This window comes from Perognathus longimembris, chromosome 19 (assembly GCF_023159225.1).
Source record: "Perognathus longimembris pacificus isolate PPM17 chromosome 19, ASM2315922v1, whole genome shotgun sequence".
Lineage (NCBI taxonomy): Eukaryota > Metazoa > Chordata > Mammalia > Rodentia > Heteromyidae > Perognathus > Perognathus longimembris.
This window is the reverse complement of record NC_063179.1, coordinates 19,483,343-19,508,800: the sequence shown is the minus strand read 5'-3', so window position 1 is coordinate 19,508,800 and position 25,458 is coordinate 19,483,343.

Here is a 25,458-nt window from a genome sequence, read left to right as displayed (position 1 = left end):
AATTTCTATGCTTTTGGGTAAAACCCATTTGACTCCTTTTTGGTGTGTGTCCCATCATGTGAAGACTTTGAGAGTTCACCGTGTCCCAAACATCCCCTGATGCTGGAGGAGGAAGCAGAAGGGAAAGCTCTGCCCTTGACACGGCCACCTCCACAACTCTGCGGTCATCAGGCCTAGCAAGGCGCATAGCAACTAGGAGAGGTAGCACCAGCAGTGTGAGGAGTTGTCCTAGCATCGCATAGCCATACATTCTTCTGACACTTATGAGTATTGCCATATGCACACTAGGCCTTTTCCTGCATTCTGGAGACCCAAAGGCGAATAACAAGCATATATGTTGTGAGGAGTCAAGAGCCTAGCAAGCGATCTTGATCTAATAAGGTTTCTCTGCTCAGGGCAGATGTCTCCTCCACTATGGGGCTGTTTTCTTTGTTGGCTTCTACTAGGAGGGAGAGAGAGCAGGGGAAAGAGGATAAAAAGATGTTCCTTCTCAGGGCAACTAGGCTTTGGAGGACTTCTTCAAGTGTGACAAATGGCCATTCAAATCCCCCCCCAAAATTCCTGTTCTTATGGAGGTTCTCTTTCTCTGTGTGGGTCTAGATTCTGATCAGGTAGAGAACCTTTGAAACAATGTGATTACTTTGTATTTCCTTTGTTTTTTCTCCAATGTGTTCCTTCTTTTCACTCTTTTCCTTTTACCTCCCCACTCATCCTTGTGAGCTCCCTGACCAGAAAAACTAGTTATGCCTTTTTTTTTTCTGTCTACAAGATTGATCAAGCCTGTGCTCAGTTCATGTCATGTAAACTCACTGTAGCCCTATTTAACATGACATTATAGTGAGTCATTGATTTTGAATCTTTATTTATCACAGCCTATAATTCCTAAGAGCTAAGAGACTACTTTTACAAGGAATTTGAAGATTACTACTTTCTCTGAAAATTAGTATTTACCTTCCTGTTTGGATCCCATTAAGATTAAGGTTCCTTCCCATCTCTTTTAGTCCCAGGTAAATGCAGTAGACAAGCTTTCCTTCCATCCCCAAATTTATTCCCTAGAGCATCTGAGACAAAATTTTATCCACATATTTTTTCAGCAAGAGATTTGTCTCTGCTTCCCTAACCCTATCATATACACTGATAAAAATCCTCGACAGTTTAATTTGCAGCTCAATCATTAACAGTGGGCTGTGCCTTTCACCAGGTTGTAAAGGATGACTGGTTAGAACTGCAATGTTCTACTCAGTGTAGGAAACACAATGAAGAATGTCACTTGCCCTAGAGACTCCTAACCAAGATGTGGCAGGCTCCAGCCAGGCATGTAGATGAGGTGACAAACTGCAAGACAACCACAGGTGAGAGGTGTGACTTCCCTTTCCTTTTCCTCTATCCATTGTGATTCCCTCCTTGCAAGATTGCCATCCATGTGGAACTGAGAATGGGTGGGAATGCTGTGTGATGAAGATACTGATGGTGTCAAAAAGGCTGTATGGCTGACCCACGTTCTAACAAGAGATGGGTACAGGGACAGTATGTTAACTTACAGGATCAACACAGAGGTTCCTTAAACACATGGGAAGTTCCACAGAGGAAGTAAGGGTCAGGCATGGGATCAAAGATCAGTGTAATTGCACACTGGTCACATGACAGACCAGTTTTTCTAGAAAATGAAAGATGCATCTGTGTAGAATTAGGAACATCTCCAGATCTTACTGGAAAGCAAAGCCAGATAGTGAGTATTGAAGAACCATTAAAATCTCTGCCAGAGTGAGTCTGGATAAGTTTGTCTGATTTTTTTGGAGGGTGCAGACTTCTGTTTTGAGGCAGTCTTGGGTTTACAGAAAAAAATAGAAAGTTGCCATAAACCCAGTGTCCTACCCCCCAAAGTTTCCTCTATTATTGATACCTTGCATTCATGTGGCATTTTGGTAAGGATGAATCAGAGTCAGTATGTTATTATTAACTAAATTCAATGGGTTATACTAGAGTTTTTATGTTGAACAGTTTTACGGATTTTAATGAATGTTTGATGGCAAATATACAACATGACAATCTCAAGTAGAATAATTTTACCGCTCTGAAATCCCCAAAGCTCTGACCAGCTCTGACCAGTCTCTAGTTCCTTTTTGCCTTTTGGGAAATAGCATACTGTTGGAATCATGTGGAATATGGCCTTGTGCTTTCTCTTAACAATATGCCTTCAGTTTCTTCCTTGTCTTTTTTAGCTAGACAATGAGTCTCTTTTTAGCACTGAATTATATTTCATTTTATAGATGTACCATAGTTTGTTTACCCATTTGGGCATATATAAGAGAAATAAAGAATTGAAAAGAGGAAAGGAGAGAAAAGAGCAAGAGATATGGGATGTAATAAATACAAGAAGGAAGGAAGGCTTGGAGAAGTGAGGAAGTAAGCTAGAGAGATGGGCACTGAAGCCTGTGTGGAAATGGTAGGATTCTTGTAGCCAACCTTCACTAAGAAGCCAGTTTTTCTGCTGGGTTTTAAACACAGATTAGGAATCATGTTCGCTTCATTCTGAGAGCCCCCACACATTGCAGGCATGCACCAGATATCTACTGAACCAACTAAACCTGCAAAAAGTGTTTCTAAAAATTGACTTCTTTCAGACACCAGAACATCAGTGGCCCCCAAAGACATCTGAGCAAGCCATCTTGGGTAGGATGAAGCTGCTTCTCAGTGGAGCTTCTCCATCACATGTGGTGAAACAGAGCTCCTCTAATAGCACTGCCCCTCTCCCTTCCAAACCTCTGCTACTGCTTTGTGAAATGTTCTAAGGACAAAACCAAAGAACTCATCTTACAACCTAACAACAAAGGCAGTAGAATTCACCCTATAATCCCCATGGCATGGGGAGAAACAAGCAGGGTGACTTGGGTGCTAAGAAATCTCTGTGAGAGGAAAATGAGCCAGCTGTGCCTTCTGAAAGATATGTAGTGATGTGGGTATATGCCCAGCCTAAGGGTACAGCTAGCGATCTGGGCAGAGCCAGCTCTTTAGGGAATTGAATAATTCAGCAAGAATTATCAGGACCAATAGAAATTAGCCCATTAGAATATACTAGCTGAAAGATGCCCCTATGTAAGAAAGCTTATCTAGTGTCCTGTGTCCTTGATCTTATTTCAAAGTCACTACTTAAAATCAGGTTGTCAAAAAAAAATCAGGTTGTCTCCTAAGGTATGGTTTAACCATGCCTCGATACTCATACCCCTTCCTCTCTACCTGATGAAATGAATAAATGAGCTCAGGTTAATAAGTTTTATACTTTGGATCTGTTCATATCATATCCAACTTCATGCTCACATGACTTACACAGCATAAAACTAGAGAGAATACTTGATAATTTATCTGAAAGGAAGAAGTTGGAGGTTACTTGGACCAAAATGTGATGATTGTAGGGATAGAGTGCTCTCTCGCTCTCTCTCTCTCTCTGTCTTTCTCACACACACAGACACACACACACACACACAGACACACACACACACAGACACACACACACACACACACACACACACACACACACACCTTTCTTCTTATCCCAATTTCTATTTATGGAATTAGGGAATTTGAGATCTAGACAGCTAAATATATGTGGGTAGTAGAGATGGTGGTATTGGACTAATCAAGAAGTGACTACCTTTCCATCTCTGAGCCTCCTGAGTGGCAGTCCATGAAGGAGAACATGATCATTCTAGGGAGGGATTCAGATGACCTCATAAGCTCCCTGTGTGCCGGTGTCGAACTCTTCAAAGATTAGGGAAGTGGAACTTCATGACACCAGAAAAACAAACAGGAGAATCAGACAAATATGTCAGCATATATTGACCTCAGAATGCCTGGCCTCTCCTAACAGTTCAACATCCAGCCATTTCTGCTGTACTTGGTTCATCTCTCAGGCATTTCTTGCATGTATGGGTCCTCCAGATAGAAGCAGAGTTCCTAATCTGTATCTGGGTGGAGGTGTAGCTCAGTGGTAGAGTGCTTATCTAGTATGTGTCAGGTTCTGGGTTCCATCTTATATACCTTGGAGGAGAGTTCTATATATCCAACAACATTCTATGAGAAAGAGACAGGGCCTGTGTCTCACAAGAATTTATTTTCATGGCACATTTGATATTCAGGTGTTAACAAAAATAGAACTTTCATCTTCATTTCTTATTCGTCTGTGTTTGCAATCATGCCTGGGAAGAACTGGTTATGAAAATTGGGGCCAAGTCCAACATTTATGAGTAGGAGAGAGAAATTAAGAAATAAAGCGCAGAGACATGTTACTCTGTCTTGGGAATGTGACTCATTCACCACATGAAATCTCCCTCCTTCTCCTCCCATCCACCTTCTCCCTGCCTTTGCAAATCTCTCTCTAAACTTAGCTCCTTTGATCTTATCCCATGACCCCTTTTTTTCCACCCCATCCAGCATTTATCAGCCATAAATATTAAAGCATATTTAAATATCCACTCATAATGAAAGCAAAACTGCAGTGTGAGTACTGGGGTCCCAGAGAGTTGGAAGATGAGGGTGGAGATGCAGTGAACAGCATGGGGAATGGCATACCAAGGCTGACACTATATTTCACAAGAAGCCTTGAATTGTTAGGGACAATGAAGGACAGACACTTAAGAGAAATCCCAGGGATGTGACTCTGCTGCTTATAAAGTAAAGTTGTGTGGCCCTCATTCACTCATAGTTTCTATAGAACGGAGTAATAAGCCTTAATGATACAAAGATCAATGGAACATAGTCCTTGCCTCCAAGAAGCTGGTGGTTGAAAAAGGTCTATGGATCAATTGGTGATAACAAAGTAGTGATGCAGTCTAAGATCATGTGTGACACTAGAGCCAAGTTCTAGATCATAGTGCCTAATTGTACTGAGTTGGTAAGAATTCTTCTAGATGAAACGTTGGGAGAAGGAAGACTATGCATAGTATGATTCCAGCAGAAAGTACCCACTACAAGAGCAGAATTGAGGAAGTACAGTGGTAGTTGGAAAATTGGAGTCAGATAGCTGGAACCCAAGGTATTCTGACCTGGGAAGAAGTTAGACTTGGAAGAGAAAAGCAATAAACTCAGGATGGACTTGAGGCCAGGAAATAAGGCTGAAGGTAAGGAAGATGATGGGAGAACTGCACGCAGGAGAGATGAATATCCAATTTGCATCTGGTTGAAATGTGGAGAATAGCTTGAAGGGAATTAAGCAGAGACATGGGGAAACACATGGGGGACTGTTTCAAGGAAACGGGTTACAAATGATGCTCCTTCACTAATTTTCACCACAGGCTTCCTCTTAGAGAAAGCATATTGGGAGAAAGGACTTCTTTACTATCTTTAAAAGTTTCATAAAGGGGTTTTGACTCAATATGTGAATTGATGTGCACAATGCATCTGGATCATTCTGACTGCTTCCTTCCATCTTCTCCCCTCCCCAATCTATCCCAATCCTCTACCCCTCATTTCCTAGTTCCATTTTCCCATAAATACACTGAGTATAGTGACTCTATTCTCCCCCATTCCTCTCTCCATTCATCTGTCCTCTTCCTCTTAATGCTCCCTACTCAGACAAGACAAATTTCAGCTTCCTGGTTTTCATTTTGTTAAACTATCTGTTAATTGTTCAAAGGAGTTACATCATGACAGACAAAAAAAACACCCTTTGTGTACCAAACTTTAGTCAGTTTGATCGTGTATATAGGCATATGACACTGTATGCTTTTCATATATGATTATATTTCAGAACCAACTTCCACATATTTGAGAAAATGTGTCCTTGGTCTCTCTCTCTGAGCCTGACTTGCTTCACTTAATCTAACTTTTTCCAGGCCCATCCATTTCCCTGCAAATGATATATTATTCTTCCTGATGCATGAATAAAATTCCATTGTATGCAAACATACTGACATATCACACATCTATGTATATATGTATGTGCATGTATATATAATATGATCATATTATGTATGTGTATTTATATATACATAGTATGATTATATATATATACATATATACACACCCAGACATGTACACATGCACACACCACATTGAGGAAGGCTTTTTTTGAGACCAACTCTGTCATTGGTTATATCATTTCTGTGCTGTTGGTAACTATAATGACTTTTAGAATCACCTGACTATGAAATCACTGTCATATAAATATTTCTTCAGCCTTTATTGGGAAGAAATTCTCATTTGGTTCTAAGTGCACATACAATTATCAAAACATTTGTTCTAGCACAGAGTACTAGAATACAATGGGTTCCCAAGGGAAATAGCATTAATGAGGCTACCATAACAAAATACCTAGAACATGGTGAGATGCTCATGCTATAGAAATGTATCGTGTCGTGGCCTAGAGATCTGAAAGCTGAATTCAAGGTATTGCCAGGGTTGTTTTCTCCTGGCAGCTGTGAAGAAAAATCTTTTCTCCAGCTTCTCAAGGTTTGCTGATAGAATCATCACACTGATTTCTGTCTTTATCTTCACATGGCATTGTGTGTGAGTGTATGTCCAAATTGCACTGCTTTTTCTGTGCTAGTATTGAGGCTTAAACTCAGAAGTCCATCTTGCTTGGCTTTCTTACTGAGTCAATTTTCCATCACTTGAGCTAAGCTTCCACAATCAGGCTTTTTGTTGGTTATTTTAGAGATGGAGTCTCATGGATTTCTCTGCCTTGATTTAACTTCAAGCTGTGATCTTCTGGATCTTAACTTCCTGAGTAGTTAGGAGGAAGACACTGGCAATCAGCTCAAATTTAATTTAAAAAAAATAGAACAGAAATCATATTTTGTTAGGACCAACCCTAGTGACTTCATCTTAACTAATGATATCTGTAGTGAGCTTATTTCCAAATTAGATCCCATTCTTAGATGTTGGGTTTTTTGTTTTTTTGGGTTTTTTTTGGCCAGTCCTGGGCTTGGACTCAGGGCCTGAGCACTGTCCCTGGCTTCTTCTTGCTCAAGGCTAGCATTCTGCCACTTGAGCCACAGCGCCACTTATGGCCATTTTTTTCTGTATATGTGGTGTTGGGGAATCGAACCAAGGGCCTCATGTATACAAGGCAAGCACTCTTGCCACTAGGCCATATCCCCAGCCCCTAGATGTTGAGTTTTAAGATTTTAATGTATGACTATGGAATGGGAAATGGGAGATGATGCAATGCAACCCAAATACACCAAATAGAGTTTGTAGTAAGAGATAAGTGAGTCAATGCCAGTGAAGCACTTGAAACAGTGCTTGGTTTTTAGAGGGTTTTTTTTCTCAATAAGTGTTAGGTTATGCAAATTTAAATAAAATGCTCCCAGGAGAGTAAATGACATTGAGATTCAGCTGGTTTAAACCAAGGTAGCCTCACCAGTCATTTATAGCTTATAGCTTTTGTGATTTGGGTCATGCTTAGACAATACCAAGAGAGTATTTAATAATCGTTCTCCAGGCTAACAGGTTCAGGGTGAGAAAGGATCGATGTAATGAAGTCTGCCTTGTCTCCCCTGTTCCCCAAGTGTTCAATGTGAGAGTTCCCAGAGGGAAAAGAAACTTAGCTACCTTTTATTTTAGAAGGAAAACCAACGTCTTCCTGAGATGCACACACAAGTAAGCAGCTGGCTGTCTGCGGCTCGCCCACATGTGCCAGGGCAGGGACCCCACACTAGAGTGTGTCCTGGAAGGACTGCTCCCCAACTTCCTGGAGGAGCAATGGACATGGGAAAAATGTCTGTTCTTCTCAGATCATATCAGAATCGCCTTTGTAAAACTAAATAAGGTGTGTTGACTTTTTTATGTAGATGGTAAAACAAATCTTGGCCCCAAAGAAATTCCAGGTAGAGAGGAAAAGGTAAGCTGCTGAAATTAACAATAGCTACATGTAGACAAACCTCCAGCCATAACAAGTTTCTTCTCAGTGAGCCCAAGTAGTTTTTGATGGCCACTAAGGGGTCTGTAGTAGCAGGAGAGTAAGGAGACAGAAACTGCTTCATGAAAGAGTTAGCTGGCTGGATAGGCCAAAGTCAACCTGAGCTGCCCTGATGCACATTTTAGGTAAGGAAGAAGCCAAAGGGTTGTGTTCCATTGAGAGGTTCTGATGGGACTGTCATGTCAGCTAACTCAGCTCAGAAATGTGCATTCCTGACCTCCAAGGCCAAGGCCTGGAGCTCTCCTCCTTGCTATTGGAATTCCAGTGTTTGCTTTCACTAAGATTTCTGGTTTCAGTTGACAAAGCCTGGTCTGTGACACAGAAGGCCTACCTTGATTCTGCTACCCCAAACTGCCAGGTTCTCGGACAAGTGGTTTATTTTAACCTTTCTAGACTCATTTTCTATTGTTTCCTCTATTATCTGAAGAGCTTGAAGTCATGAAAACCGTAGACTTGGCTTTCTGAAAGAAATATTAGGAGTCAAGCTCAATCCATTTTGTAAATAAGGGGCATATGGCTAAAGAGTTAAGAGACTTAAGCTGGGCACCTGTAGCTCACACGTGTGATCCTAGATATCCAAAAGGCTGAGATCTGAGGATCATGGTTCAAAGCCAGTCCAGCCAAGAAAGTCTGTTAGATTTTGGTTACAATTACAGGGCCAATGAAAGGCAACCTATAACTTGAGTGTCTTGAAGTTTACCTGGGATCCATTCCAGGAGTACTCATCTGCAATAATGTTTATATTTACACCTTATATCAATCTTCTAGAGCAAATAGTCTTTTCCCCCCCACAATTTTCATTAGCATCAATCAGGTGTGCATGCAGGTTACATTTTTTTTTGTTTGTTGTTTTATTTTTTTATTTATTTATTTTTTCTCAAATTTTTATTATCAAACTGACGTACAGAGAGGTTACAGTATCATACGTTGGGCATTGGATACATTGCAGGTTACATTTTTGCATGTCCTTATATACATGTTATGGACCTTGTTCTGACTCACTCTTTCCGTCATGCTCCTCCTCCCTTTCCCAACTCCCAAAATCAATCTCAACAAATGAAGCTGATAGTCTTGTACTCATTTAATAGATAAGCAAACTGGCTTGCTCAAGGTCCTCCAGCTGTAGAGGCAGAAAAGCCAGGACTTTGCTTGTTTGATAAACCTCCTCCTACACATCATATGCCTCTAATTATGTTGAGATAGTCCTAGCCACATTCCCCCATTGTTGCCCTGATCCAGACTGATATCAACTCCAATAGAAATGAGTATCTGGTTCTTGAAATCAGGCTTGATCATCTCAGAGGAGGGACAAACAAGCAGGAATAGTTACTCCAATCAGCTCAGAAAAGTAGTATTTAGCATCTCAGTGGGAATCGCTTTCCAGTGGATGAAAGCAATTTTTAAACAAGTATATTTTATGAATCTGAGAGCAGATATTTAAAGGTGGAGCAAGATGAGCCCCTCAGGAGACACCCTTATGCAGGTTTGCCAGTAGCTGTCTTGAAGCTTCCCAATGGGGTCTTCATGCTGACTCTCCTTCCTCTCAGCATCTTTGGCTGAGGACTGGGTACAGCAGGACACAGGTTTCCTGAGTAGTACCAGCATCCCTCAGAGCCCTAGAAAAAGCCACTTCCACTGGGAAAACTGAGACTTCAACAAAGCATCAGTTTCTCCTCTTAGGGTGAGAGCACTTGAAGATCTCACTCACAAAGTACCCAATAATATCACCACACAATAGCAATATGAGCTAAAAAGTAATCTTAAATCATTTAGTAAAAAGGTGAAACCAAATCAGGTGTAGTCAATTTTAACAATCTACTCTATTAATCCTAATAAAATTGAAATATTGTTCTAAGTCTTTAAAAAATATCCAACATGGATTTCACACTTCCAGCCACCTCAGAGCATTTTGAAGCCCTAGAGCCATGTGTGGCTATCAGCTACTGTGTAGGAGAGTACACAGTAGAGCAATAAGAACACTGAGGCTCAGAATATGCCATGAGTCCTATGGACTCTGAGTTCCTTTTAACCGAGATCCTTGATTAATCTAAGAACACTAACATGTCTTGGAATACTCAATCTGCTCCAGGTGTTCTGAACAAAGGCAGAGCCAGCAATCAGGGATCCTTCTCCACCCCGTACTTCACCACAGACCATCAACAGGCTGGTCTCAGGCAGACACCTGGCTTGCTCTTGTCCCTCAACAAGGCTCCCTGCTAGTTCTGCTAGCTCTGAGCAGTGGCTATGGAAGGGAGTTGTCTCTGACTTTGAACCTGGCAGCACTATGACTACTCTTGTTTAGAGTTGCAGAGTTAACTATTAACCAGACAGGTCCACAGAGTGCCAAGACCAGAGCTTACTGAAAATGAGCCAGGGCTAGGTCTTTCTAGAAATACATGTCTAAAGAGACTTTGTCCCCATTGGGCTCCTCCTCGTAGTCCAGGGCAGAGGGACACATAAACACAAACAAGAAGACCCAAGCATGGCCATTAACCCTAGAGAACTCATTTGGAAACTTTGGGTTTATGTGTTGTTTGTGTTTAGTGTTGGGTGGGAAAGTGAAATATCATATTGGACTCAACCAAGCAGGTGTTTGGGGAGAATAAAATCGCACCACTTATAAAGAAACTGAGTAGTGTAACCTGACTTGTGGCATAGTTAAAAAGAATTTTATAACTCTCTAGTAGGATGGTTTTAATGCTAAAGGATAAGATTTAAAGAGTTTCCTTTAAATGGTATGAAGTGAACACAGCCTGGAATTTAGGTTAGAAAAGATGTGTTTCTTCTCAGAGAATGCATGAGGCATCTGCAATAAGCCAATGGAAAAAGCATGTCTAATTACTGACAGGTCAGCCTGCTTCCCACTCAAGAAAAACTGGGAGCCAATGGGTATTCCATCGCATTTGAGGGTGTTTCTCTAGAGTGCTTGCAGCATTCATTTCGCTAAAATTTTGTTTATGCAGAAGTTGCCTCTGGCCTAAGTCCTGCTAAAGTATCATCATTTTCAACTAGTCACACTTGTATTTGCTGAGTATTTACCATCTCTGTGGCCCTGGCAACTTAACTAAATAACTCCATTTCCTCAAGGTCAACAGCAAATATTCTTCTGACTAACCTTTAAATCAGCTAATCACCATCAACATTTTTCATATCTTCATAGATGTCTAATAGAACAATATCTTATAGGCAAGGGCACAAGAGAAAGGTCAATCTTCTGATGCTTTAGATGTCTGGCCATCAGTGAAAGAGAATCATGTGACAATGACTATCATATTTTCTAGAGTGATTTTTCTATAAAAATAAACACAAATCATCTCAGGGTTCCTTATTTTAGTTGGGAAAATATTGTGAAAACACTTAGGCTTCAAATGAGTGTCTTGGTAAAAAGAAGATAGTTTTGACAATTCACTCTATTCTGAGCTCTGAACATACATAGAAGGCATAACATGCACATATGTCTGTTGACCGAGGACCTCAACTAAATGAGCACAGGACCAGGATTTCACTGTTGTACTCTTGGTCTTCTTGTATGAACTGAAAAAGAACGCATCGATAGCCTGGGGGACCCATTTGTGTGTGTCCTGAAACCTTTGGTCTTCATTAAATTAAACAAAGCATAGGTGATAGGAGGGGGGAGAGGGAAGGAAAGAAATGGGCCCTGAGCTCAGGACACACAATCTGGCCACAGAAACATGCCATGGATCTGCAAGATCTGATTGGATTACCAAAGGCTTAAGGTAGGAACCTACAGTCTTCTCATTTCTGTGATAGCCCTTTAACAAGGAATATTGTCAGTGGTAACTTACAATGTGTCCAGTGGAGGGCGACAAGGAAACAGACTGATGAGGTCAGAGAATGAGAGAAGGCACTGGAACAGTTTCCCTAGAGGACTGCAAAGTCTGTCTACTCTCAGAAGAACTGTCTAGTGGAAGAGAGAAGAGTCATCTTTGCTCCCAATGATAAAAGTAGGAACAGAGATTTTAGGATGGCTGGACTTTCTGGCAATACAAGGTCCTTGTTGGGGGCAGGCTCCCTGCAGTGATACTTTCATGGTACTTGACATTCATGGAGCAGCTAGGGGTTAGAGGATATCAGCCGTGGAGTCAGAGACTAGAGAACCCACGGGTTGTTTCTAACAGTGACAGGATGGTTTTGTGACATTTTCTGGGAGGGTTTAAGGTCTGTGTTATTCCAGAAACTGTAATTTCCCATGTTTACCATTCCATGACTTACAGAAAAATCTGAGAAATAGGAAAGCTAAGAAGATTGCAGTGGCTTATAGGAATATGTTCTGGGAAGCATACAGAAAGCAGTGTGGGTAAGAACATAGGACCACAGTGCTCAAATCCTGCTGGTGCCCTTATGAGGTCCTGGGAACTTAGAAAAGTTGCCTAACTTATTTATGACTTTATTTTGTACTTAGAGATAGAAATGATAACATTTTCCTCTTGCTGTTATTGTCAATCGGCAATTGGTTCATGAAACTAACTCATGAACATTGCCTGACACACAGTGAGCACTCAGTAAACATGCATGGTGATTATTTCAAAGGAAAACTCAGTATTTCTTAAATCCTTGGGAATTCCAACATATATCTATGCAATAATAGCTTAAGACTTAAGCACAAATCTCTTTCCATTTGTTATCTGATGGAAAGGAAAATTATATATGGGTGATTTGAGGAAATAATGGTCATTTTCCTAGAAGGCAAAACAGATATGATAATCCTGTCAGTGGAATGAATGACAGCCAGTCCATGACATAAAGGAAAAATAAAGTCCAGTGGGAACTTGTTCAAAGTAAAGCTCAAGAATCCTGGGATTTCTAGCATGTACTATGGCTATGTTATAACATCTTCGCTCCCAAGTGAAGCAAAACTTGGGTTTTCTCCTAGAGAGCTCAGCAGGTACAGTATCAACAACATCTAGTTAACAACCTAACTAACACTGCCTGAAATTTTGTTTTTTGCTGACTAGGTGAAAGGAAGAAAATGCTGAAAAGGTGTTATGTTTCTCTGCTAGGGGGCTGCCTATTTGCAGTTTATTCATGAATCTACACTCATTTGTCCTTCCTTTGGTATGAGTTTCCCAGGCTCTGGGAAACTTTAGTAAACTGGCAGCTAATGAAAGGAAGAGGGGAAAATCCCATGTGTCCCTTTCAGTATGCAGCTGTCCAGTTCCTGCCTGCTCTGATCTCTGGGGGAAAGGACAAAGGCCCCCTGCTGTCAAGTAAACTGTTTTCCAGTCCTAAGAGTGACACCACTTTGTGCACAAACCAAAACAGCTCTCTATCCTAACACCAAATGATCAATTGCATATGACAGAATGACCTTGTTTTTTACTCTACTAGTTAATACAGTGAGACCACAGACAACTCCTGAGAGTCTCTTTGGACACTGGATGGTGCCAAGAATGAGCGAGTAAATTAATTCCTTTTGTTTTGGATGGTCTATAAAACCAACATTAGATTAAAACTATTAAGAATTGTTTGCTTCATTCGTGCGCTCCAGGGTCCAATTCTGCACTTGAGCAATAGCTGCTAATCATTCACAAATACTCATCACCTAGAGCTCTTCTGATTGCTGCATACAGATTCTAATCCTCAAATGTTGGGTGGGGAGGAAATGTGGGTTCAAATCTCTAATGAGGTAGAAGTTATTTCTCCTGATTGCCTAGTTCTTCTTCTTCTTATTGTTATTATCTGTAAGTATTTGTACAAAAGGGTTTCAATTCAACATGTCAGTTTATAAATACAATGCATCTAGATCAATGTCACCTCTTTTGTCATTTTTCCTCATCTCTGCCAACCTCACCAATCCCTCAATTTTTCTTCTTTTTTATAAATATATATACATATATATACATATGTGTATATATGTATACATATGTACACATTACTGAATATTATGAACCTTTTTCTTTATTGCTTTGTTCACTGCTGTTTCTTTTCTGCTTTTATTGTTTATGATACTAAGAGTTAACTCTATCTGTAAGGAAATCTATCTGCTCTATAGAACATTGCATAACTTACTTTGAAAAGGGAAAACTATTTCTTCTGGCAATAACATGTAGCTTAAAGAGGCACTAGTTGGCCAGTTACCCATAGGCTTTATTTCTTTAAGCCAACAATTATGTTTTTTTTTCATATGACCAAACACATACAGAGACAGTGGTTCTACTCAGCAAAGTTTTCTCCACAAAGGTTTCATCTGTCTGGAATATTCTACATACTGATCTATAAAGAATGCCCACAAAGCCCCTTGGCATGAGATTGTAGCCAAGCCTGCTAAGCACAGCTTTACAGTGCAGTCTTCTTAGACATAAGAAGGAAATGAAGGGGCTACGAATGTGGCCCAGTGGTAGAGTGCTTGCCTAGCATGCATGAAGCCCTGGGTTCGATTCCTCAGCACCACATATATAGAAAAAGCCGGAAGTGGCACTGTGGTTCAAGTGGTAGAGCGATAGCCTTGAGCAAAGAAGCCAGGGACAGTGCTCAGGCCCTGAGTCCAAGCCCCAGGACTGGCAAAAAAAAAAAAAAAAAAAAAAAGGAAATGAAATTTCTGTACTGGATTAATTTAGCCTGTTCCTTTTTCCTTGTTCACATAGAATTGCACTTAATCGGTAAATGAGTTCTGATATTAGGGGAATTGGATACTGCAAATTGGTGTTATTGAATCTGTTAGGGGATTTAGGGAGAACTCTTAGAAAAATAACAGTCTGAGTGGCAGCTCTCACTCCATAGGCATTTGCATGGAAATATTTCTAAACTTAATGGCTACATTTAATAATCTGAAATGAACACAAGCACATAGCACCTCGCCCTGCTGCCCACCCTTCTCTCAGTGTTCCTCTTCCTGCCAGAAGGTATGGCTCATCGTTCTGGTAGATGCAATAACAGCTAACTGCTAATGCCTTAGTAACATAAAATAATGTTTTACTTAGTTATTGAATACGATTTTGATCCATTTTAACCCCTGATGGTGTCACTATTGGTAAAATAAACAGATCGGCCAGTGGAATTTCAATGTACAGTAAATTTTATCAACAGGGGTTAACTACTTTAAAGATATCCAATTATACATACAAGTGAGCTGTTAGGACAAATTTTCATTCTACAGAATGGCAAACATTTAGGGCTTTGCTGAACTTGTTTTTATTGCTGACATTATAGTTAACAGTATATTTTAAGTATCTGCTATGTGCAGAGTGGAGGAAGCAGGAGATATATACCTTCCCTAAAATAATCAAATAAAATAATCACTGTATAAAGTGATAACTAACAGAACACATATTTTTAAGATGTACAGATGACTATTGTGTAAAACTACTGTGTGACCACTGAGTCTGAAATTAGTGCTTCTTACTCTTGCAGTGAGAAGCAGATAGTAATGTATCTGCTCACTTACCTATTCGTATTTGCTACATCAGTCTGGAGCTTCATAAAGACAGGAAGCCTCTAGCTCATGTATGGATTTGTTTTATTCACCTGGCTGAAAACTTGCAGTCAGTAAGAAATGACAGTACAAACGAGAAAGCACAGGACAGAGAGAAAGTAAGTATTTAAGGACAGTCAAAATTGTCACGTACATGAATATTTCATGGCAGAATAAGTGGGTACCCTAAGACTGGAATCAAGGATTAGCCTGGAAAAAAAAATACATCATTACTTTTGCCCAAGAAATGTCTTAGTCCATTTGTTGTAATTATATCAATGTATCTGAGTCTGAGTTGGTAGAATGAAAGTAGTTCTATTAGTTTGGTCTCTGGTGAAGGCCTTTTGGTTGTATAAAAATATAATAGCTGGTGTCAGAGTGAGAGTATATGTAAGAAAGATATATGGTGAGAAGCTGGCTTGTTTTTTTAAGCCTATTCTCAGTGGAACTAACTGGAATCCTATGAGACTATATTAGCCCCTTCCAAGGGTGAGATCCCCAAGACCTTACTATCTCCCAGTAGGCCTCTTATCACCAAGGTTCTGCCTCCATCAACACTGCAGAGGATTAAGCTTTCAGCACCCTGAAACACACTCAATCCATATCCAAACTCTAATAGAAAAGTATATAGATCTTATGTAAGCTGCTGTGGCCATTCTTGATAGACAGGGAAGAAAGAGAAGTTCGGTGGTGGACGTGTGTCCTCTGTCAGCAAGGGAGAGTTTTTGACTGAATGGAGTAGATGCAGAGGCTGAGATTGAGATGGTTTAGGATTAGTGAGCTGTGAGGCATAGAGTTCATGAGGGGTGAAGAACCCTGAGACCTTTGTCCTGAGTACAGTGAAAACAAACAAAAGCAATCTAAGCTAGCAAACATTAAAAAGTCACAAGAATTAGGCTCATCTTTGCTTCCCGCTTTGGAGCATGTTGAAATGTTGCTGGTCTTTCATATTCACTTTGTACCTAGAGAAAGCATTGTTAGTATTTATTTATTGTGTTATTGTTTGTGCAAAATCAGCTAGGAACTAAATTAACATGAGTATCTAAACCATGTCTTCCTTATAATGTTTCCTATAAAATATACAAAGTATATGTTGCATTGCTCTTTTCTTTTTTAATTTTTTTTTCTTTTTCTTTCTTTTCTTTTGTTTCAGAACCAGAGCTTAAACTTGGGGCTTCATGATATCACTTTCTTGCTCACAGCTAGTGCTTTATCACTTGATCCCTGTATCTAGCCCAGTGTTTCACTGGTTAATTAAAGCAAGAGTCTCACAGACTTTTTTGCCCAGACTGGCTTCAATGCACAATCTTCAGGTCTCAGCCTCCTGATCAGCTAAGATTATAGACATGAGCCACTGGCACTTGGCCACAATATGTATGTATATACTCCAGACTTTACAAATGGATACCTTTGTTACAAACTCATTCCTACACAGACAATATGACTATTGGTCTCCATGGTATGTACAGATTACAGAGCAAACTACAAGTATACACCTCTTGATATGAGTTGTTCATGACATAGAAAAGCTTATTCTAATGGCTTGTGGGAAGATGAAGAAGATCTCGAGAATGTAGAACTATTCCTTACACCATCTAATGTGCAATTTAAAGGCAAAAATCTGGTCTCAAGACATTAATCTTGGAATAATGAAGAAAATGGGTAGAAATGTGCTAAGGATCTGAATAGCCATTTTTTTCCAAAACTGATATATTAATGGCTTGAGAAAAGACACTTGGTGTCATTGTTCATTAGGGAGATACAAGTCAAAAACTCACAATGAGTCATCTCCTCCCATAGACTAGATGCCTAGAATAAAAACATAGGCAGTATAATTGTTTGCAAGGATGTGAGGAAATGAGAAAACTTTTACTCTGTTGGTGGATATGCAAAATGGAGCCAATGTTTCAGAAAGTACTTTGTCAGTTCTTCAAAAAAATCAGACATAAAGTGATTATATGGCCCAACGATTGCCCAACTAACATCTACTTCTCCACATTGATAACAAGCACATGTACATAAATGATTGCAATAGCACTACTTACACCGTGAAAAGTGAAAACAGTCCAAAGGCCCATCAGTAACTAGAGAATCAAAATACGATAATCCATACCATGAACTATGATTTAGTCATAAAAAGTACTCTATTCTTAAAGTGCATACTAGAGTATATCTAAAGAACTTAACTAATTGAAAGGAACTAGTTACAAAAGTCACAATTCCAATTGTATGGTATGTCCAGAATAGATCAACCAATACTGATCTGAAGTAGATTTGTGCTCATTAAAAACATCTGGGAGAACGGAATGGGGTATAGATTGCTGATGGCTACAGGGTTCCTTTAATAGTAACAAAAATATTCTAAAATTAGTTATAGTAGTGGATAAGAAAATGGGATATACAAAACCCCACTAAGTTTTATACTTTTAAAGGGCAAGTGAGGTGCAAACTCTATCCTAATTTTTAAAAGCAAAAAGCAAAGTTTAATCAATGCTAAGTTTGGAATTCACAGTGTCATTTTGGAGCAGATTAGTAAGTACTGAAATTAGTCATTTTGGGAAAAGCCATGAAAATTGTAAGTAGAGGTTATACACAAAAGGTGGATGAGTCACAGAAAATTACAAAGGAATTAGATGATAACAAGGAACAGTATAGAGAGAGACTGACTTTAGGTTTGCTAAAATATCAAGCAGACATTTAACATACATTTTTTCAAGGACCATATAGTAAGTTATTGTTACATAAGATGATTCTAAGTGAAATGAGCTCCAAAATATGGAAACAAGCAGTTTATCATTATTTTTAACATACTATGTAATTTTTTTATTTTTATTTTTATTTTGTTTATCTTCTCTGTGGTTTAGCCTGTTCTCCCTGTATTTGATTCTGGTGCCCTGAGTATTGTATATATGTTGGTCTGAATTAGGGAAGGAAGGGAAGGGAAGGGAAGGGAAGGGAAGGGAAGGGAAGGGAAGGGAAGGGAAGGGAAGGGAAGGGAAGGGAAGGGAAGGGAAGGGAAGGGAAGGGAAGGGAAGGGAAGGGAAGGGAAGGGAAGGGAAGGGAAGGGAAGGGAAGGGAAGGGAAGGGAAGGGAAGGGAAGGGGAATATCAAAATGGTGAGACAAAGAGTAAAAGGTGAACCAATGCAACAGCAATACTTACAAGACAATATGTTGTAAATGAACTGTACAACTTGGGGGGTGATGGGGAGGAAGGATGAAGGGAGGAAAATGAGGGAGGAGGCAATAAATTTGACAAGAAATGTACTTACTACCTTACATATGTAACTGTAACCCCTCTGTACATCACCTTGACAACACAAATTCTTTAAAACAACATATTCTGATATTAAAAAGAAGATATTGTTCACTATTATCATTATAGTGAGATTTGGAGTGACTGAAATTCTTCCCTTTTCTTAGCATTTTCTAACTATGTAAACACCATTTAATAGTCGAGCAATAATAAGAAAAGGAGTGTGATAGGCTGATCTTTAAGAAGGTAAGTTCTATAATCAGAGTAAGAAAGAAGAGGTGATTGTTTGGAATCTTCCTGTTGAATAATGTCCTACTTAGGAACCAGACTTTGTACTAGGAGAAAGCCACAGTGGTTTAGAAAACTTGTTCTTGGAAACTCTAAACATAAAGCATATGGGTGTCCAACCCCTTATTTAACAGACTCTCCACATCCACACTCTACTTATGTCATTACACAGTAGACTACTACAGATCTATCTACCATCTCTCTCTGTCCATCTGTCTGTCTGTCCTTATTTGAAATAGGTCTGCAAGACAATCCCTTATAAGTATTAAAACTGCACTTGTAAAGTCACAAACTAGCTTTAAAATAATCTTTAATTATACCCATGAGCTAAGCATATAGTATTGACTGACTCCCGCAGACCCATCCTTGCTTGCCTCAACTTCTCACCCAGTCAGACAGGAGCCAGGAAAGACTTGTCTAGGCATGATGAGTCCCACAAACTTCATAAGACTCTAGGTGTGGCTTCCTACCCATAACTTCCTGTCTGGAGCTGGAAGGCAGAGACAAGACTTTCCATCTAGAAGAGTATGCAAGAGTAACATGAAGCTGCTATGTCAACGGTAATACAGGCCTGGTAATGCAACAGAAGTTAAGGAGGCAGCCAAGACAAAGTGGTTATTGTGGGGTAGGGGGAAGCATTCATTGAAAACCTGGGCACAAGCTAAGGAGCAATGATGGGAAGATGGTAGTGTGTGTCCTGGGCCTGCCATTGGGCTAGAAAATCTTCACAGCACTGTTTGGAAAAAGAAAAGCATGGAAAACTCTGTTCTGAGTCAACAGGCATAAACCATTAAATTGTCATGTTTTGAAATAATAAAATTTCAGCAGAGAAAATTAATAAAACAGGGTTGCATGTGACACTATAAATTTTAATCCTATCATTTAAGGAACACATATGAATAGTAGTTTCTCCCTTGCACATTTATTTCACAATTTGTTTACAGAAGCATTAGTCTGAATGTCTTCCAGTTGGCCACCACAGGCCCCTTTGCAGAGCTCAGAGACAGGACAGATTCGGTGGCCAGAAATAGAAAAGAAACTGGGAAGAATTTAACTTCTAGTATGGAAAGTACTTCTTGCTGAGACCGTGGGGGAAGGCAAAGTTCTTTTAATTTCCCAATTTTATTTTCTTAAATCAATTGCCACAGACTTTAGACCAGTCTTGTTATATGAGCTGCTAATTTATTCTGCCAAATCCCTTAGCTGAACTATGCTGGCACTGACCCATTTTCTGGGGAACAAGATCTAGGCTGAGCTGTAGGGCAGAACTGATAATCAATAAAACCTATGCCCCAAATAATAGCTCCATTTTCTCTCCCTCTCATTATTCCATCACAGTAAAGGTTTCCTAGATTGTAATCAGCTCTCAACCACAGAATTTTTGTTATCCAACATGTATGTGAATGTTTCTGGAAAACAGGATCTTTATGAATTAGCCCACAGATGAGGTAGTAAGAAGAGAGATAGAAGAACTAGAATATGAAGAGTAAAGATGTTGTTTGAAGGCTAACTTTTCCACATATCATCTTTATAAAAATTGCAATAACAGGCCAAAAGAATTCACATAGATCAGAAAAAGTACATTGAAAAGAAACACTCAACAGCTTAAATATTAAAAGCAATCATCTTGTGAGGAAAAAGGCAGAATGAATTTATCACATTTTTTACAGAGTCAGAAATCATTTCTCCTTAATAAATAAAATTAGCAGCCCTTTTCTTAGAACAAATCAAGTCCCATTTACTACTCAAGAGGAGAAAGGACATCCAGCAATACAAACAATACAATGCCCAGTTAATTGCTCCCCAGTGACAGCAAGATCCACTGTGAGGAGAGGGAGCTCCTGTACTACCTTGGAGGAAGGACAGAGGTGTCTCCACAGGGCTCAGACCCCACAGGAGACAGGAAGCCTCATGCACTGAGGATCCAACTCCTTCCAAAGATGTGTGTAAAATACATTCACAGCACAAGGCAAAATTCACATCAGCATGAAAAACTAGAAGGTTTCAAAGACAGTCCTACACTGGAAGTGACAGAGGGTAGCAACACTGACCACAACCAGAAGAGACAGTTCTGTTGAAAGGCCATCTTGGGGAAGAAGTGACCTTCCCAGGGTCAGCCCAAGGTGACCTTGAGAAACCTAGTAGAAATGAACAGCCTCTATTCACTCCGCTATCCTGATCCTCTCTCCTGCCAAGTCGCCCTGGGGTTCAAGTTCAACTTACCTTGAAAATCGAAAGGAAAGAAAGGACAAGGACATGGTTCATGTAATTTAGAGCAAGGAGCGGGTCAGTAAACGTGAAGTGAGAGGTCGGGGGATGTAACAAAGGAAAGACATCAAGCTCAACATGTTTTCTAACTTGGAGGCTTGTGATAGCAGTCATTATAGGACAGGCTAGGTACTCCTGCTTTGAGCATTTAAGACACCTCTGAAATAAGACTGAACTTAATCTCGGGAGACATAGCACTCTCTGCAACCATGTATTTGTCTACTTTACTTCCTCTTCTCTTTAAATGTTTGGGGAGCTTACTCCTCAAAAATGCCCAGGACATCATTTGAAACAATCTGATTGCTTGTGGCTGGAAAAAAAAAGCAAAATAGTTTGCTTGAAGTACAGTTTTGCCTTGTAAACAAACATGCATAGGTGAGACTATTTGCATCGCACAAAAATCATTTTTAATAATAAAGATTCTTTAAGAAGAGATATCTTACAGTAAGTCAAGGGCTATTTAGAATATATAACAATCCCTCAGCAAGTTATTCAAAGAGATGCTTAAGAGACCCACACCCACATCTTTCATATTCATTTATCATCACCACCATCACCATCATCATCATCATCATCATATTTTAGGCCTGGGTTAACACTCAACATGTTGAATAACACCCTTTTACCAAAGGCTAGCCAATGGGAGCTTTTGTAAATTTCTCTACAAGTCTGAATGCCTCCCTAAAGGCAGATGCTAGGATGCTCAAGTTATTGTGTAAGCCAGGGCTGCTATTGCTATTATTTATTTATTCTTTGATCCCTTGCTGTGGTGTTTTTTTAATTATTGCTTTGTTCACAATTGTGGAGTTTTTTAGTGCAGTAAAGATGGCAGGATTTCTCCAGAGTTATTTAGCATCACTTAAAGAAGTGTTGCTTTGTACTTATTAATTCCATTACTCATCATATTCTGGAGATTAAAATAAGATCTTGTTTAAATGAAAAACAGCAAGGGGACAAAAACAAACTAGAAAAACAGAAATCAGATCTTTTCTTCAGGAATTCCTCAAGCAAATCTTCTTGTGTCAAAATTACAAACCTTCACAAGATCATGGACTGTGTCCATTTGTTCAGGGCTTTATTAGTAGTTCCTACAAGAGTGTCTGGATATACTTGGCATACAATATGTTTCCTTCATAAATTAAATAAATATATTAGGCGCAGACTCTGACCTTTATGCTAAAATAGACATATTTAATTTGGGGATCTGTTCATCTCTTTCTGGGATTTCTAGGCACAGAAGGTTTATTTCTATTTTGAAACTAACAAAATGATGCTACTAGACGTAAAAGTCCTGGGGAAAACTATTCTCTACTGCTGAGCCCCTCCCCACCCAAGAGTAAGTCTCACAGCCTCCCTCTTCACTAAGACATGTGATAACTCTTTGCCCTCCAGTACAATCAGTTATCTTTCCTAAGATCCAGGTTTTGCAATCAGAAGGCACAGTGTTATGTACAGCTGTGTTTATTATGATCTATCTTATCATTTTAACTTGGGTGATTTCTTAAATGATGGACCCTGGAATCATATTTGTATTTTCTAATGTAACTGTTGGGCTGAACCAAATGTACATCATCATATAGCTTCCTATGAAACATCATAGGAGGCTTCTGTATGTCATACTATAGGAAATTAAGTGGCAGCTTTTTAAAAGAAAGTCTTGGTCAGGAGTTGGTGACTCACACTTGCAATTCTAGCTACTGAATGTTGCGATCTGAGCATCATGGTTAAAAGAAAGAATCAAGGGGCTCATCTCCAATTAACCAACCAAAATCCAGAACTAGAGGTATGGCTCAAGTGGTAGAGCTATATCCTTGAATTAAAAAAAAAAAAAACAAAAAAAAACAACAAAAAAACTCAGAGACAGTGGCTTGGCCCTGAGTTCAAGCCCAGGGCAGGCACAACACAAACAATTGGACAGAGTAGGCAATTGGACAGGGAACTCATGCTATCAGGAATTCAGACATGATGAGGTTGCATGCATGGAAGAATGATAAATGCAGACAATGCAAACAGCCCAGCCACCTTGAGAGAGCATAATGTGACTCTTAAAAAAATTGCCATTTCAATTACAGGATGTCGAAGTGAGCTAGTCTAGAGGATACTGCTCAGTAGACACATGGACTCGGTTTGTGGAGAGGTAGAGTACACATCCAGCCCTGCAGCCAGCAAGATGCTCACGCAGGCAGGCGACTCTCCTCCCTGGCCTCCCTTTCCTCATTGGGGACATATAATACCTGGACTCTCTCAGCTCTGAGCTGCCTCTCAGCTCTGACCCTCTTGGCTCGGAAAAGCATTGCATGCTGCGGCTGCAGAGCCAACCAGCAACCTCCTCAAAAGGCTGTGCTTGTAATTAGGCACCGAGTATTCTCAAAGTGTTTCATAAAATAGGAATCTAGTGAAATTCATTTTCATACCACCTTTGTATTCCTGCTTATTTTGCATGGCAACAAATCCTTAAATATGCATCCTCCATCCATGGATGAAGAGAGTTACAAATGTATCTATCGTATAGTCTAAAAGTCTTCCTGTATTAGAGATAAGGTTGAACTTTATGAATCGGGGCCACTTGACGTCTGTGGCTTGGTTTTGGAGCTCATCTTGAATTGAAAATATTTAGTGATCTAGCAGAAATATGAAATGCGATGGATAAAATTGTAGTTGTGGTTGTAAATATATTTTATTTTGTGTCATGCTCATGTAGGAACCAGAATTTCTTCATCACCATTGTCGACTAGCCTTCTGTTACTGGGAAGAACTTGTCACAAATGCTAGAAATAAATGTTCAGAATGTTTCTTAAGTGTAAGCCTCACTATGGAAGTAACAGCCATTTAGTGTGGCCATGGATGCTATCCATAGAATAATGTATTTAGTGTTGGAGCCATGACAGCTCTGGAAAATTAGCTTTAAGACATAGCCTTAACAATCTTCAAGTTTCCCTTTCTCACAAGGATTAGGGCCAATGGGGTTTTAAGTCTCTCATGGAAAAGAATCTGTCACTTGTAAAATTCTCTTCTGCCCAAGTTTGATTTCTTCAGCACGTGTCTGACCTGCCAAGTATGCTGGCTCCAGGCAGCTTTTTATTAGCCAAGTCAGGAGATGGTCAAGGCATTCATCCAAATAACACAGGCCAGCTCCACCCCCTGAGCAGAAGAAAGGAGTTGGCCTGATGGAACAAGGAATGTCACTGACCAGGCCAGGCTAACACATCTCCCACTGCTTCTCAAGACAAAACATTTGACATGCTGGATTCCATCCAGCCAGTTCCTTCCATTATCTTCTGTTCCAGTTGTGGTGATGACCACAGTTTTGAAAATGGTCACAAGTGAAGGGGTTTAAGGATCAGAATACCTCTCCAGAGGAAAGCCAGTATATCCTTTTATAGAATAGTACCTTCTGTAGCTGTGACAAGCGGCCATGTGAACCCGCAGGCATCATCCAGCCATCCCATTGCAAATGAGCATTTGGCGTGGGGGGTGGGCGGTGACTATAGAATTGGAATGAAGATACCAGGTTCACAAGGAGATGGAAGTAAAATCCTGTAGGAGCCATGTCATTTCCTTTTTTTAAAATATTATCTTTAAGTAGTTGTACAAAAGAATTGTCAATTAACATAACAGTTGATGAACATAATAATGCACCATGCTCAACATCGCCCCTTTTAACATTCTCACTCCTCCCTCCCCTACACCTTCTTCCCTCGCTCTTCTTAATGTTGTATGACAAGCATTGAATTATTGACTGCATTCATTCCCTCTTCTCTTCATTTATCTGTCTACCCCTTACCACTTGACTCCACCACCCCTTTTAAGTGCCTGCTTCCTGGAGTTTATTTTGTTGAACTTTTGCTTTGTTTTTTTCTAAGGAATTATATTGCTTGACTTCTCCCTTGAATCTACTGTATTTCAGTTAATACATTTGTAGACATTGCATGCCATTCATAGCCAAGTTATGGAATCAGCCCAGATGTGCTTCAATGGACAAATGGATTAAGAAAGTCATATGTGTATATATATATATATATATATATATATATATATATATATACTATACACAATGGAATTTTACTCTTGCATTAGAAAGAATGATTTTATGGTGCCATTTGTAAACAAATGGAAAGAATTGGGAAAACCTACATTAAGTCATTAAGTGTAGTGAGGCCCAGAGAGACAAGAGACCCTTTTTTTTTTTTTTTTTTTTTGCCCTTATAAATGAATGCTGGCTTTAGTTTTTGTTTTTGTTTTGTTTTGTTTTGTTTTGTTTTGCCAGTCCTGGGGCTTGGACTCAGGGCCTGAGCACT